Source organism: Limulus polyphemus, unplaced genomic scaffold (genome assembly GCF_000517525.1).
Source record: "Limulus polyphemus unplaced genomic scaffold, Limulus_polyphemus-2.1.2 Scaffold2403, whole genome shotgun sequence".
NCBI lineage: Eukaryota > Metazoa > Arthropoda > Merostomata > Xiphosura > Limulidae > Limulus > Limulus polyphemus.
Window position 1 is genome coordinate 66272 of NW_013668013.1, and position 13200 is coordinate 79471.

Genomic DNA, 13200 nt, shown 5'->3' on the forward strand with positions numbered 1-13200 from the left:
GTTTAACTAAATATGGTACTTTATAAGATCTGTGTTCATTGTCTAGACGTTTAAACAAATTACTAATGGTCAGGTTGATTTGTAGTTTCGATCTTAGTGCAGAGATTACTCTGCTCGGAAGTTATAATTTTATATTATCTCTTTCTGCATATCTAATTATCGATCCATTTCTATATGTCTACATTATTCACACATAAACGTGTACTGTCCGAGTTTAAAATAATGAAATTATTTTACATAACTACATGATCTCAGGACACTTTTTTGTTTCCACGTTTATTTCCAGTGATATATATACATGGTTTTGAATGTTTGTTGTTTTTAAACACAAATATAAACAAGATGAGAGAGAGGTAAAATTAAAATATACTAAACACGCGACCTCGTGTAAACATATTATGAAAACCATCTACAAACGATAAATCACGAGGATATGGCGGAGAAATCAAAATAAATTAAACACGCAACCAGAGGTCTTGGTTACGTATATATATATTTTTTCCATATAAACGCAATGCCGCATTGGGCTATCTGTTGTGTCCACCGCAGGAAATTGAAAACCGGATTTTAATTCGTAAACTTACCGCCGTCCCACCGAGGTACTAACCCAGGAGGAACTGCGATAATTAATAATGCTTCCGCAAACTGTGGGAATATTTTCTAAGGTGAATATATATATCTTATACTGATTAAAGAGAGACGTGGAATTTAAAAACAAAACTTCTTGTCCAAGGGACAAAACGATCGAAAAATCTACTTGTCTTTCTTTAAAAAACCTAGTTGCCCTTCATAAATTTTACAAAAAAAATGTTTTATTTTTGGATAAACTGTTTTAAAATTGACCCATAGGTCCATTTTTAGTCAAATACAGAATATCCATTATCAGTGCCAAATTAACCGAACATGGGCCCACAAACTCCACCATACATTAAATTACGACCTTTATAAACGATCACGTACGTAACAAAATTCACCCATCTGGAAATCAGTATGTTGAAAGCGATAAAACCAATGAAGGAAATGTTATGCTGTCTAAAATAAGAAGGAAAATGCATCATATTAGGCCCATACATTTACGAACTTTCAAATAAGGGGCTTAATTAAATTTTTCAACGAAAAAGACAAAGATTTTTTTATACAAAATGATAAAATCGTCTACGTTTAATCAAACTAATGTAACTTAATCACAGTATAAAGAATCTACAATTATAAATATTATAATGTGTCTAATGTCTACAGACTGACTGTTAACAAACTCAATTAAATTGTAAAACTCAATTAAAAACATTTTTGAACTAACGAATAAAACAGACACTTGTGCAAAAATGTGTACAAAGAACACAGTTTTAATATCACTGCATCAATTTAAATGTTTATTACTGTGTATTTGACAGATGGTTTGTAAACTAAAGGGATATATATATCTATCCGCAGTTCGGAATTTTCAGAAACAACGGGCTATCTGTGCTCTGCCCACCACGGGTATCGAAACCCGGTTTCTAGCGTCGTAAGTCCGAAGACATACCGCTGTGCCACTGGGGGGTTACAATAGAACTAACGATAAAACTTGCCTCGGGCGAAATGATTTTATCACTTATGTTAAATCATAATAAACCAAATAAAAAATACTAAGTCTGAGAGAATCGAAAAGCAAATTAGGGAATTTTCAAAATAACAGAGTACTTTGGTACTGCTCAACTCAATTTCTCGCAAATCAACCAAAACAAAACTGGTGACTATGCATCAGTATTTTTACAATTCAGGGGCGATTGGTATCAAAGGACCAGCCCGGGCAATATCACATGCTGCATACTGGCTAAACAATTAAAATTTCAATTATTTTATAAGAACGCATCAAATGCATCAGCCCACCGGACAATTGCTCAGTGTCCTGGTGGGCAATCCGCTCTTGTTACAGGTTGTTATTAAAAGATTTTGAGGACAGCTGTTGAGTAGATTGTTTTATTTTCAGAAAATTTATTACAACGTTTCAACCACTTGCGTGGTCATCATCAGGTAAATTTATATCATAAAAATAAAATAATCCACTCAATAGCTGTCCTCAAAGTTTTATCAATTAAGTAAAAAGTGGATTTTCCTCTCCTTTCAACAGGTTATTATTATTATGTTTAATTATCATACACATGGTTACAATGTACAGAATTGTAAAATTTCTAAAACAACGCTTTCGGTACCAACTCGTTTTTCATTTCGATTTATTCTCAGTTTTCAAAAAGACAACATAGATTTATAAAAGCTTCTATCATCCACTGCCCCGTGTTTCTACTTGGTTCCGAGAATTCCAGTCAAAGAATTTAAAGTCTCTCAGTCTCACTCAAAACATACTACGACAACCCATTTTTGTCAGATCTGCTTGATCAGAGGTAAACGAGCTTTATGCCTAATACTTATGTAAGGTTTCGTAATTGTGTCTGATTGTATGTGTTTTCCTAATATCGTGAACTTGTGTTACAGATCTTGATTAAAAGTTAACTAACTTCTGATCCAATTAAGCAGTCTGAAAAAAATCATAACTACAATGTGACTTATTAATTGTATAAAAGTAAGTGACGTCATCAATCTGCCCACGACAAAACTGAAACCTATAATGGTTTAGATTTTAGAATACACTGAATCATGAGCTAGGTATCCACGGTGTTATAAAACTCGCTAGGTTCATCTGGTTTTAAGGAATTGAATTGGCGCGAATTCTATATAAGCTATCTGTGAATATTTCATTCCGAATCATACTATATCGTTTTCCTTCCTAAGTACAACTGGTGCTGATGTACTAACCGGAAGCTTTCCCTCCTAAGTACAACTTGTGCTGATGTATTAACCGGAAGCTTTCATGGATAGCGAAGTATATAAAGATGACAAGTACAACTGGTGCTGATGTACTAACCGGAAGCTTTCATGGATAGCGAAGTATATAAAGATGATAAGTACAACTGGTGCTGATGTACTAACCGGAAGCTTTCATGGATAGCGAAGTATATAAAGATGATAAGTACAACTGGTGCTGATGTACTAACCGGAAGCTTTCATGGATAGCGAAGTATATAAAAATGATAAAGAAAATTGTGAATCATTGGTCCAACCAGACAATTTTGTACTTTTTTTCTCATTTTAAAATTTAGAAATATAGTATTATCCCACAAAGCCTTACCTGTCATGCCCGCATCACTTTTGGCTGTTTCGTTTGTATATAAACACAAAGCTATACAATCAATTATCTGCGCGAACTCCATATTGTAGCGTCGTAAGCCCTCGGGTTTACCGCACAGCTGCAGGGGTGGGGCTTTTGACTATTTAACAATATCTAAGGTACGTAACATGATTAATATAAATGTTTAATTTGATTGTGCTATCTTGTTACTTATCAGACTTTACATTTTCACCTTAAGTAAACGTGATTGAGCGTATTCTGTACGATAAAATGACGACACAATCATATTAATGCTGTATGTTTTCCTCGCTGATTAAAAAAATGTCAATAAACGTGTTAAAGAAACTTGTAACAAAAATCAAAATCTTTATGGTTTTCTATACCTAAAAATATACTGTGAATACCCCCCCCCCTCGATAATGGTACTACGACTAAATACAAGTAAACTTGTACAAGTTCACGTCTAATCAAATCGACCTAAAAATATACTGTGAATACCCCCCCCCCTCGATAATGGTACTACGACTAAATACAAGTAAACTTGTACAAGTTCACGCCTAATCAAATCGACCTAAACTAAATACCGTGAACCTACCCCCCCCCCTCGATAATGGTACTATGACTAACGTGTAAACTTACATGTACAATTTCATTCTAATCAAATCGATCGACTCTACCAACTGAAAGACTGAATAACATTTGATCAACAACTACACGGGAATTATGCGCTGAATACTCCATTTTAACATTTCCTACAGCTTCACTATACTTATTCGTATTTATAACTGATATCTCACTTCTAAACAGCCTTCGAAGTGACTAGATTTTCGTGAAGTCATCTAGATCTTAGTGTCATGCAACCTCTTAACTACATCTTAAAGTAAAATAGTGAAAATATAGCTGACAACATGCATATGTATGTATACATATATATAAATCACGAATTTGCCATTTTTAAATGTCAATCTAAAATATAAATACATAAATGTTAGGTTATGGACAGTAGTTATCGAAATATGTAGTATTCTTGCCAACTGTAAACAAACCTAATGCGAAACAAGTAAGGGTATTAATTTCACATTTTTCTTCACGTATTCATTACGCATACGTTTTGTAGGATTACATTTTTTACATACTTATCGTGAAATCATATATATATATATATATCAAAATAAAATACACGCAATTCTATGCTCGAGGTATGTTAACTCATTGTAATTCAGACAACATCGTAACAGTAGTGTTACTTCTAATGTTTTAATAGTACTTTGCCATTATTTATTACCTGCGAGTTTGGTATGGTCTAGTTGTTAGAGCACTTGACTCGCAATCCTATTATTTACCCTTTGAAAGTCAATCGTTCATAGAAGTTCAAGAGTTGGCGGTGATTGACGTTTACCAGCTGCTTCAAAATGAAGAACTAATAGCTTTGGGCGAAATTCAAAACAAACATTAGCTATACAATCAGCTATGATTCACGATATTATTTCATTGAAACTCAAATCAGTTTCGATCACGGGAAAGAATGTCTTAAAGAATTTTTTCTATGCACTTAAAGGAATAATACAAAATGTTTAAAATAAGCATCAACACGGTAAAAATACGACACATTTCGATTATACAGGCATAAGTGTTAATTTATGCTTCATGTTCAAACTTTTGAACTTTAAAACTTAGTTCCCGACTTCGAGATCCTCAACTTATTACCTTCGGACTTTAAAGGCTAATTCTCGGCTTGCCAAGTCACATCTTGTTACTTCTGGCGTAACTTGACTCCAAGCTCGTTACTTTTGGACTCTGGTATGCTATTCAGACTAAAGCTGACTCTGACATACTCGTCAAACTATATTGATATTTAGATTAAAACTTACTCTGACACGCTATTCGGAATACATTTGACTCACAGAGTGATTATTAAATTAATCTGGTTTCCAGCAAGCTACTTTTAGTTTCATGTGACTCTCCCGTTTTATTCTTAACTGTCACGGCTTTGAACGAAACCAGCCATGTTATATGTTTACTACACTTCACATTTACCAGAAACTGAACTCTAAAACAATACGGAACGACATTCATAAGTAAATAAATACACCTAGTCTTCTCACCAGATTTACCTTCACGCATATCATGCCTAGAAGCTGTATTCTTTACCCGATACGGAACGAAATTCATGGGTAAATAAATACACCCAGTCTTGTCAAATTACACTACTCAACTTTACGCATATCATACTCAGTAACGCCTTCTTCCTTCTGTGTGGCTAAAGCCTGTCAGCTGCATAACCCCAAAAGACTTCGCTACACTGTCCTATCCATATACAATTCTTGTTCCTCTGCCTCCTCCAGCGTTGTTCCTCTATTTCTAACTGCTTGTTAAATATTTTGTCTCCATCTCACCCTTGGCCTTATGATATACACTTCATATATTTCTTCGGGTGCCTCTCTTCATCCATCCGCTGGACATGCCCATTAACACCTTAGCTGACTCCACTTTACAAGTTACAGCACTGAATCTACTACAAAACTTCTCCTTATATCCTCATTTCTCATTCTATCTCTATGAGTAACTCCATAAATGAGTCTCAAGGCTCTCATCTCTGCTGCCTGTGTTCTACTCTTTCTTTTATTGGTTAACATCCATAAATGGTACATAATTTCCATTGATACTAACCACTTCTCTCTTCAATCCCAATGGGATATTATTCCTTGGACAAATTAAGACTTCTCACTTTCTTTTGTCGACACTCCACCAAACGCCTTTTCAAGGTCCAAGAATGACCTTAACCGATCTATGTTACATCCCTAAAATTTTTGCATCATAATTTTGAGAGGAAATATCAGTTTCATAGTACTTCTCCTTAGACTGAAGCCATATTGACACTCTCCAAGTTCTTGCTCTACACATTCTCTCAGTCTTCATACAGCTTACTAATATGAGACAGTAAAGATATTCCTCTATAGTGTTAGCGTAGGCGACTGCGGTTGACATCATATGATGCAAACATTTTGCGCGCAACATTTTGAATGACGCACCGCAAAAATTCGCGAATCTTTGTGCATGAAGTGATAGGCAGATATACACAAGCCGCAAACGAAGAGCTAAAAAATATATAACGATACTCATGTTTAAATAAATACATCCAGTATTGTTAAATGACCCAACATCACGCACGTCGTTCTAACACTTAACTGTGGGTTAAAGTAAAAAAATATATAAAAATACAGACTTTAAGATAATAAATAGTATGTAAAGCATTCTACCTTATCATCTTTCGTGCCATTCTTTAACTTTCCTGTCTATACTTATTTTCTTTCAAACTATAATTTAGATTCACTTTGCATCTGCCCCTAATTACAGTGTTATTCCTGGAAAACTAGCTTATAATTCGTGTGGAAGATGGCGTGTTGTATTGAGTAAAACAAGTTTGATCCTCCAGATGTTAAGGGTTTTTACTAAAATTAGAAAATTATACCGTTCTAAAGAAGGGCGGAGAGATGTAATTGAACAGAATATACAGGAAGCTTTCATGGTCCTACAGGGCAATCCATAGATAAATCTCCCCAATTCTAAAGGTATAAATACTTTTATTAATTGACGCACTTGAAGGTTATGTCTGTAACACAGCTGTTCAAAACCGATACCAGAACTTCAACCTACACAGTTACATATGTACTTACAGACAGACAGTATTTTGTTTTTTGTCCATTAGAGTAATATTTTTATGATCGTTGTATTCATTATTAAAAAGATAAATAAAATAGGCCCTACTACTCCAGAAAACATAACTGATTTTATTTAAGCCAACGTTTTGCCATTACGGTTTTATCGGAGCAAACAAGACATTTGCTAACTGATTTAGGCTTATACAAAATAATTGAGTCTGCATAACAAGGTGAACTTCACGCGAGAATCTATATCTATATAAACATAATTGTACTGTCTGTTGCATGTCCATATAACTACTTCGCAGGGTGTGGATAGATCTGCACCAACATTGGTATGGAGATTCATTAGCTCCATGCGGGGGAACATAAACATTTTCAGTTTTGAATTTGCCTTTTTTATGGGCGTTTTTTACCACTACTTCGCCCCCTGTAGATGGATCTTCATCAAATTTGATATGGAAATTCATTGGGACCATGGGGAGATACATGCAAATTTTCAGTTTTGCATTTTGTGTTTTTTTTACCACTACTTTCCCCCCTGCAGATGGATCTTCATCAAATTTGGTATGGAAATTTATTGGGGGGGGGGGGATACATTCTTGCGGTTTCACAAGTAATCAAAAACCACTTAATCTTCGACTATTCAACCTAAACCTCAATCTCTCTCTGTAATTACAAGAACAAAACAAATTATATAATTCTGACATACAGTCTAGAGTTCTACTAAAACTCCTTGCATTCTTTAACATACTAAGGATTGATTGAATGTTTCTTAGAAGAAGAATATATATATATATATATATAATTTGATAATTCAAATTTTACTTCATGTGGACATTATATTTCATACAACAATTTGTTATATTTTCCTTTCAACTTTTACAATTATTTTAAAATTTACCTGATCTTTGAATAATTGGTTTCGTAGCTTTTACTACCGCATAGCTATTTATAAGAATAAAGGAAGTGGAGCTGAAGGGTAGTATAAGCTATTAAACCAATTCTTCAAAGAGCAGGTAATTTTAAAATAACGTAAGTTGTAAGGAAGAACAAAGTAAATGATTACATTATGTATGTGTGTGTGTGTGTGTGTGTGTGTGTGTGTGTATATATATATATATATATATACACACACACGCGCGCGCATAGAGAATTTTATGCATTGAATAAAACTAGATATTTGGATATCAGATCATAGTTTGTGTATGTATGTGTGTGTACAGAGAAATACAGGCGACTCGTTAGATAATCACGTTTATTTTTTTCTCTATTTGTATTTCTGCAAATAGATATCACTAAACAACCTTAAAATCAACCATTTGCTATTTGAGTGAAAAGAAGATATCTATATGTTCTGGGAAACATACCTATTGACACAAACTCTTGGCTCTAGATAACCTTCGATAATCTTATCCCAAGGTAATGTTTTATGTAATTTCTATTCAATCACTTTCGGTTTTGAAGAAAGTGAAGTCAGTTATCATCTCGCACTCTCATTGGAGATGTTAAATAAAGAATGAAGGTCCAACTAACTCAGCTAAAAACATTGTAGGTGTTTTAACCACATTAGCGGATTCTGTTCAAAACACTGGAATATAAGATAAATATGTTGTTCGAGATTATTAATCAAACTGATAGATAACTTCGTATTTTGAAAGGGTTTTAGTGACTAGAGGTTAAGCAGACGCTGTAGTGATGCCCTACGGTTATCTAACATCATTAGCGTTATTTCAAAATGCAACAAATGACATTAGAATAGATAACTGTGTCTTTAGTGATGCTATAAAACAAACACATCTGAAGATAACGTAACAAACAAACGACGAATATAATACGCAAAGTAGCAGACATATAATAGCACTCATGAAAATTAAATGCAAATAAACTAAGTACAAAACACACCATACAAATAAAAAAGCACCAAACACAAAAAGGGTTTACGTAAAGGTTAAAGATAAATAAATTAAACGCCAAATTGAAACCAAACAGGTAAAATAATTAGTAAAACAACGTACGAATAAAGTACCAAACATATATTAGTGTGCGTAAGTAAAGCTAACCGTCCTGATTTGGAAGCGATAACCTAGGGGGGAAGGCAGCCAGTCAATAGCACCCACAGTCAACCTTTCGGCTACCCCAATCGAATGGGGAGATTCAACCACTACTGTTATAACACACTCATATCCCTAAATTATGAGGCGCGGGCCATGGAACGTGAGCCATGAACCTTCAATTTCACAGTCCATCACGCTAACCGCCGAGTCACACCCAACCTGTTTACGCACAACACTACGGACAAATAAAAAACCATGCATATAGTATTACATGTAAAAAGCAAGAGCAAATAAACGAAGTACCAAAGGTATAGTAGTGTACGTAAAAAATCAAAATGGAAAAAAAAACAAAAAACAGACGGCAATATTTCTAAAGATTACAAAGAAAATAAGCAGTAAGAGTGAAAAATAGAATACACAAACAAATAGCAATACATGTAAAATATTGGGAAAATTAAACAACAAAACTCATATTAATAAACAGTATACACTTAAAAATTATGTAAAAAAAGGTAATATAAAAAACCAAAAACACGTAAACATTTAGGAAAAATAAACTAATATATCAAAGTACTTTTGAAGTTTTAAAATAATTCAACTAAAGCAATAAAATATTCTTTTCTAACAACATTGTTGTACAAGACAATGAACTAAAGGACTAATATCAGAAATTCCAATCATTGCTAACAACATTATTTTATATTAGACTAAACTAAAGGTGTAATATCAGAAATTCCAATCATTGCTAACAACATTATTTTATATTAGACTAAACTAAAGGTGTAATATCAGAAATTCCAATCATTGCTAACAACATTATTTTACATTAGACTAAACTAAAGGTGTAATATCAGAAATTCCAATCATTACTAACATTATATTACATGAAAGTAATTTATCAGAGAGTCCGATTATTACTAACAAGTTCTCTATATTTTTAAGTGAAAAACTGCCAAATGAACTATCTGTGCTGTGCCCACCACAGGTATCGAGTCCCGCATTTATGTATTAAATCGCTACTGCTGAGCCACCTGTATTTTAATCATTACATAGGCTTAATATTTTACTCATTAACTGTATTTTGTGTAATTACAAAAACGCACACAAAAAATCAGAGAAGAATTCCTTGGCTAAAGGTGTAAAAACTCTGAGTACAATTATTTTCCAAATAGTGCAGTTAGATTTATATAAAACGCGATGGCACAAAGGTTTTCATACATACAAAGGAAATATTATATCCATGATACACTATGCAAAGTGAGTTATAAGATGCCAAGACGTTGTGTCAAATCCCTAAGCCTACCTATATACTGTCATTGAATGAAGTATACTCATAACTACAATAACTAATGTTTTCAGAAAACTGGACATTTTCATGCTGAGAGACGACGTTTGTCAGGAACGCAAACAATTGTTCCACTACACGCAAGGTTTGTCAAGATAAAACCCAGAATACTCACCTCCGGTTAATCACACATCCTATTAAGCCAGGAGAAAGTGAAAAGGCACAGGACTTGCTACAGAGTTAACTATTATTCTTGTGACGGTGCCTTAACCTCTTCTATTTTAGTCACATCGTCTTCCAGCACTATGTTCTCGAGCCGTACGGGCGCCAGACTGTGTGTAGTAGGTAAGTCTTCCCGAGATGAATCCACCACTACACAGTCCCACACGAGGTTTCAACAACCATACAGAGTATTGATTTCTGCAGGAGAGTCGGATGTGTGTGTCTGTCTGTCTATACTGCCTGACATGTTCAACAGGGTTGAATAACAAAGAAGAAATAAGATGACCGAAAATTGAGCATGGATATATATGCCAAGAAGCTAAGTTTATTTTAAAACATGACACATGACAGTCACATGGGACTACGTTGTGCTTTTCGAGAGCGGATATCACTTTCAGTTCCTTTTAGGAATTGTTTATTATTATAAGGGGAGCTGCACTGCCGCTGCGTGGGTACTAGTTAATCCGCCGGATTGTTACTTCACTTTATTTCTACAAATCAAAACTTGGTGATTTGGATCATACATATACGTCAAAAGTGATAAAGAGAAGTAGAAGGTATATCATTGAGCTTCCAACGTGATGAATGTTAAACGAAGAACGAACATTCACAAGATGCTGATTCTACACAGAGTATTGCAGGCCACCCCCACCCCCCTTTTATTACATACATCCAAATGGGGCCTAAAAATAGCGCTGTTTGGCCAAAATATTAAACAAAAACAGGTATTATTATGGCATGACTTTTCTTAATACGTGTTAATCTAGTAGGATAACCCTATTATCCCAAGAAGCTGGTATATCCTGATCATATTTTAGTGCAGGAAAAATACTTATTGAATGTAATATTGACAGTGTCTTCTCACTGGCCTATCCCACCAGCTACTTCTGCTTACAAAAACGGACTGGCGAATAGTGACATCCCTGATTCTCATTACAAAAAGTCCATCCGACTTACTTGTTAAACAGATCGAACAATGATACAACAGATCTGATCTAAACACTTCATATGTCCAGAAACACCCAAGTTCGAAGTAAAAACCCTGTAAAGATGTGATGTAAAAGTGGCTAAGTTCCCCAATTTTATCCTGTTTAACTTACCTACTTTTACATTACATCTTTATATGGCTGCCTCCTTTAATCTTTTGTTTGTTTATTGTTAAGCACAAAACTGCACAATGGGCTATCTGTGCTGTGGCCACCATGGATACAGAAACCCGGTTTTTAGCGTTGCAAGTCTGCAGACTTACCGCTGAGCCATTGAGGACCTTCTTTAACGAACGGTAACATGCGTGATCCCTATCACAAGCCTAATCGATTAACTGATTTGTAAAGAGCAAGTAGGATAATGCACGAACTCCATCACAAACCTGGTAGATTTTCTGACCATACAAAACGAACAATGACAAGTCTACCATTCCCATTAAGTACCCGCTATGTTATGTAAAAATACAGTTTCTTGTTGAACATAGTTACACAATGGGTTATCTGTGTTTTGCTTAATGCGGTATTCAAAGCCCAATTTTTAGTGTTATATGCCCTCAGACACATCGCTGAACCAACGGTGGAGGGGAAATATGAATACTCAACCAAGGAAAACAAAAACACCATATTAATGACTAACTTGAAATCGCAGAAGTTAATGTGAAGGTGAGGTGGTGTTCACTGCAAGCTTCATTATATAACATTAGCACACGGAGGCCTGCAGAGGTATAAGGCAGAAGAACACCAAATATCTCTCATTTATGGTATTTAGTTACTTCCTGAACAATGCACTGTTGACATGTTATTTTGTATCTGTATGGTCTGGCTATATAAAAATTGTTTTTATTATCACATATTATAGTTTTCAGAAATATCGTTTACGCAGTAATTGCTAAGATTCTACCACAGGCTCTGCAATAGCTTCCCTGATTAAACGTTCAAGACTGGCTATACAACTTTATTACAATGACAGTTGGCTATGAACCTCACTTGTGACTTGTTTATATACGTGGTTTAGCAGCGATAAACGTGATATCATAAAAACATATCCAAATATAGTAAATACTTGTTGACTAAAGACTGTCGTGAATTGATCATTCCTTCCTCATTGATATCAAGGAAAATCGCTTGTGTAAGTCATATAAATTTGTCGTGTTTGGTTTGGTTTGAATTTCGCGCAAAGCTACACGAGGGCTACCTGCGCTAGCCGTCCCTAATTTAGCAGTGTAAGACTAGAGGGAAGGCAGCTAGTCATCACCACCCACCGCCAACTCTTGGGCTACACTTTTACCAACGAATAGTGAGATTGACCGTATTTATAATGCCCCCACGCCTGAAAGGGCGAGCATATTTGGTATGACGGGGTTTCGCACCCGCGACCCTCAGACTGCGAGTCGAACGCCCTAATCACCTGGCCATGCCAGGCCAATTTGTCGTGAATCGACCATTTCTTAAGTAAAGATATCAGGGTTGGTTTATTGCTAAATACAAAGCTACACAATGGGCTATTTGGGCTTTGACCACCGTGGGTATCGAATTCAAATTTTTAGCGTTATAATCCCTCAGACTTACCGATGAGCCAATGGGGGCCAGTTAACAAGGAAAAGCGCTTGTGTAAGAATGATGATAAATGTATCAACTGATGGTTTTGTAAAACGTAATTTTTATTAATGACCTTCGCTGTAGTTTTTCTTCAACTAACAGTCCTATAAATAGCAGCCCGGCATGGCCAGGTGGTTAGGGCGCTCGACTCGCAAGTTGAGGGTCGCGCGTTCGAATCCCCGTCCCACCAAACATGCTCGCCCTTTCAGCCGTGGGGGCG

At 35.2% G+C, this 13200-nt stretch overlaps 1 protein-coding gene across 3 annotated transcripts in view; it reads right to left on the reverse strand.

Annotated features, from left to right (window-relative positions):
* The window catches only part of LOC106466865 (rho-related BTB domain-containing protein 1-like), a 96468-nt gene that overhangs the window by 65977 nt on the left and 17291 nt on the right, over nucleotides 1-13200 (reverse strand). The window contains exon 1 of one of the 3 annotated variants that reach the window (XM_022394936.1): nucleotides 10349-10723. The exons of the other annotated variants lie outside the window; for them this stretch is intronic. The gene's annotated coding sequence lies outside the window, so the exon portion shown is untranslated. Of the gene's footprint in view, nucleotides 1-10348; nucleotides 10724-13200 lie in introns of those variants that run through there. 3 annotated transcript variants of the gene reach the window in all.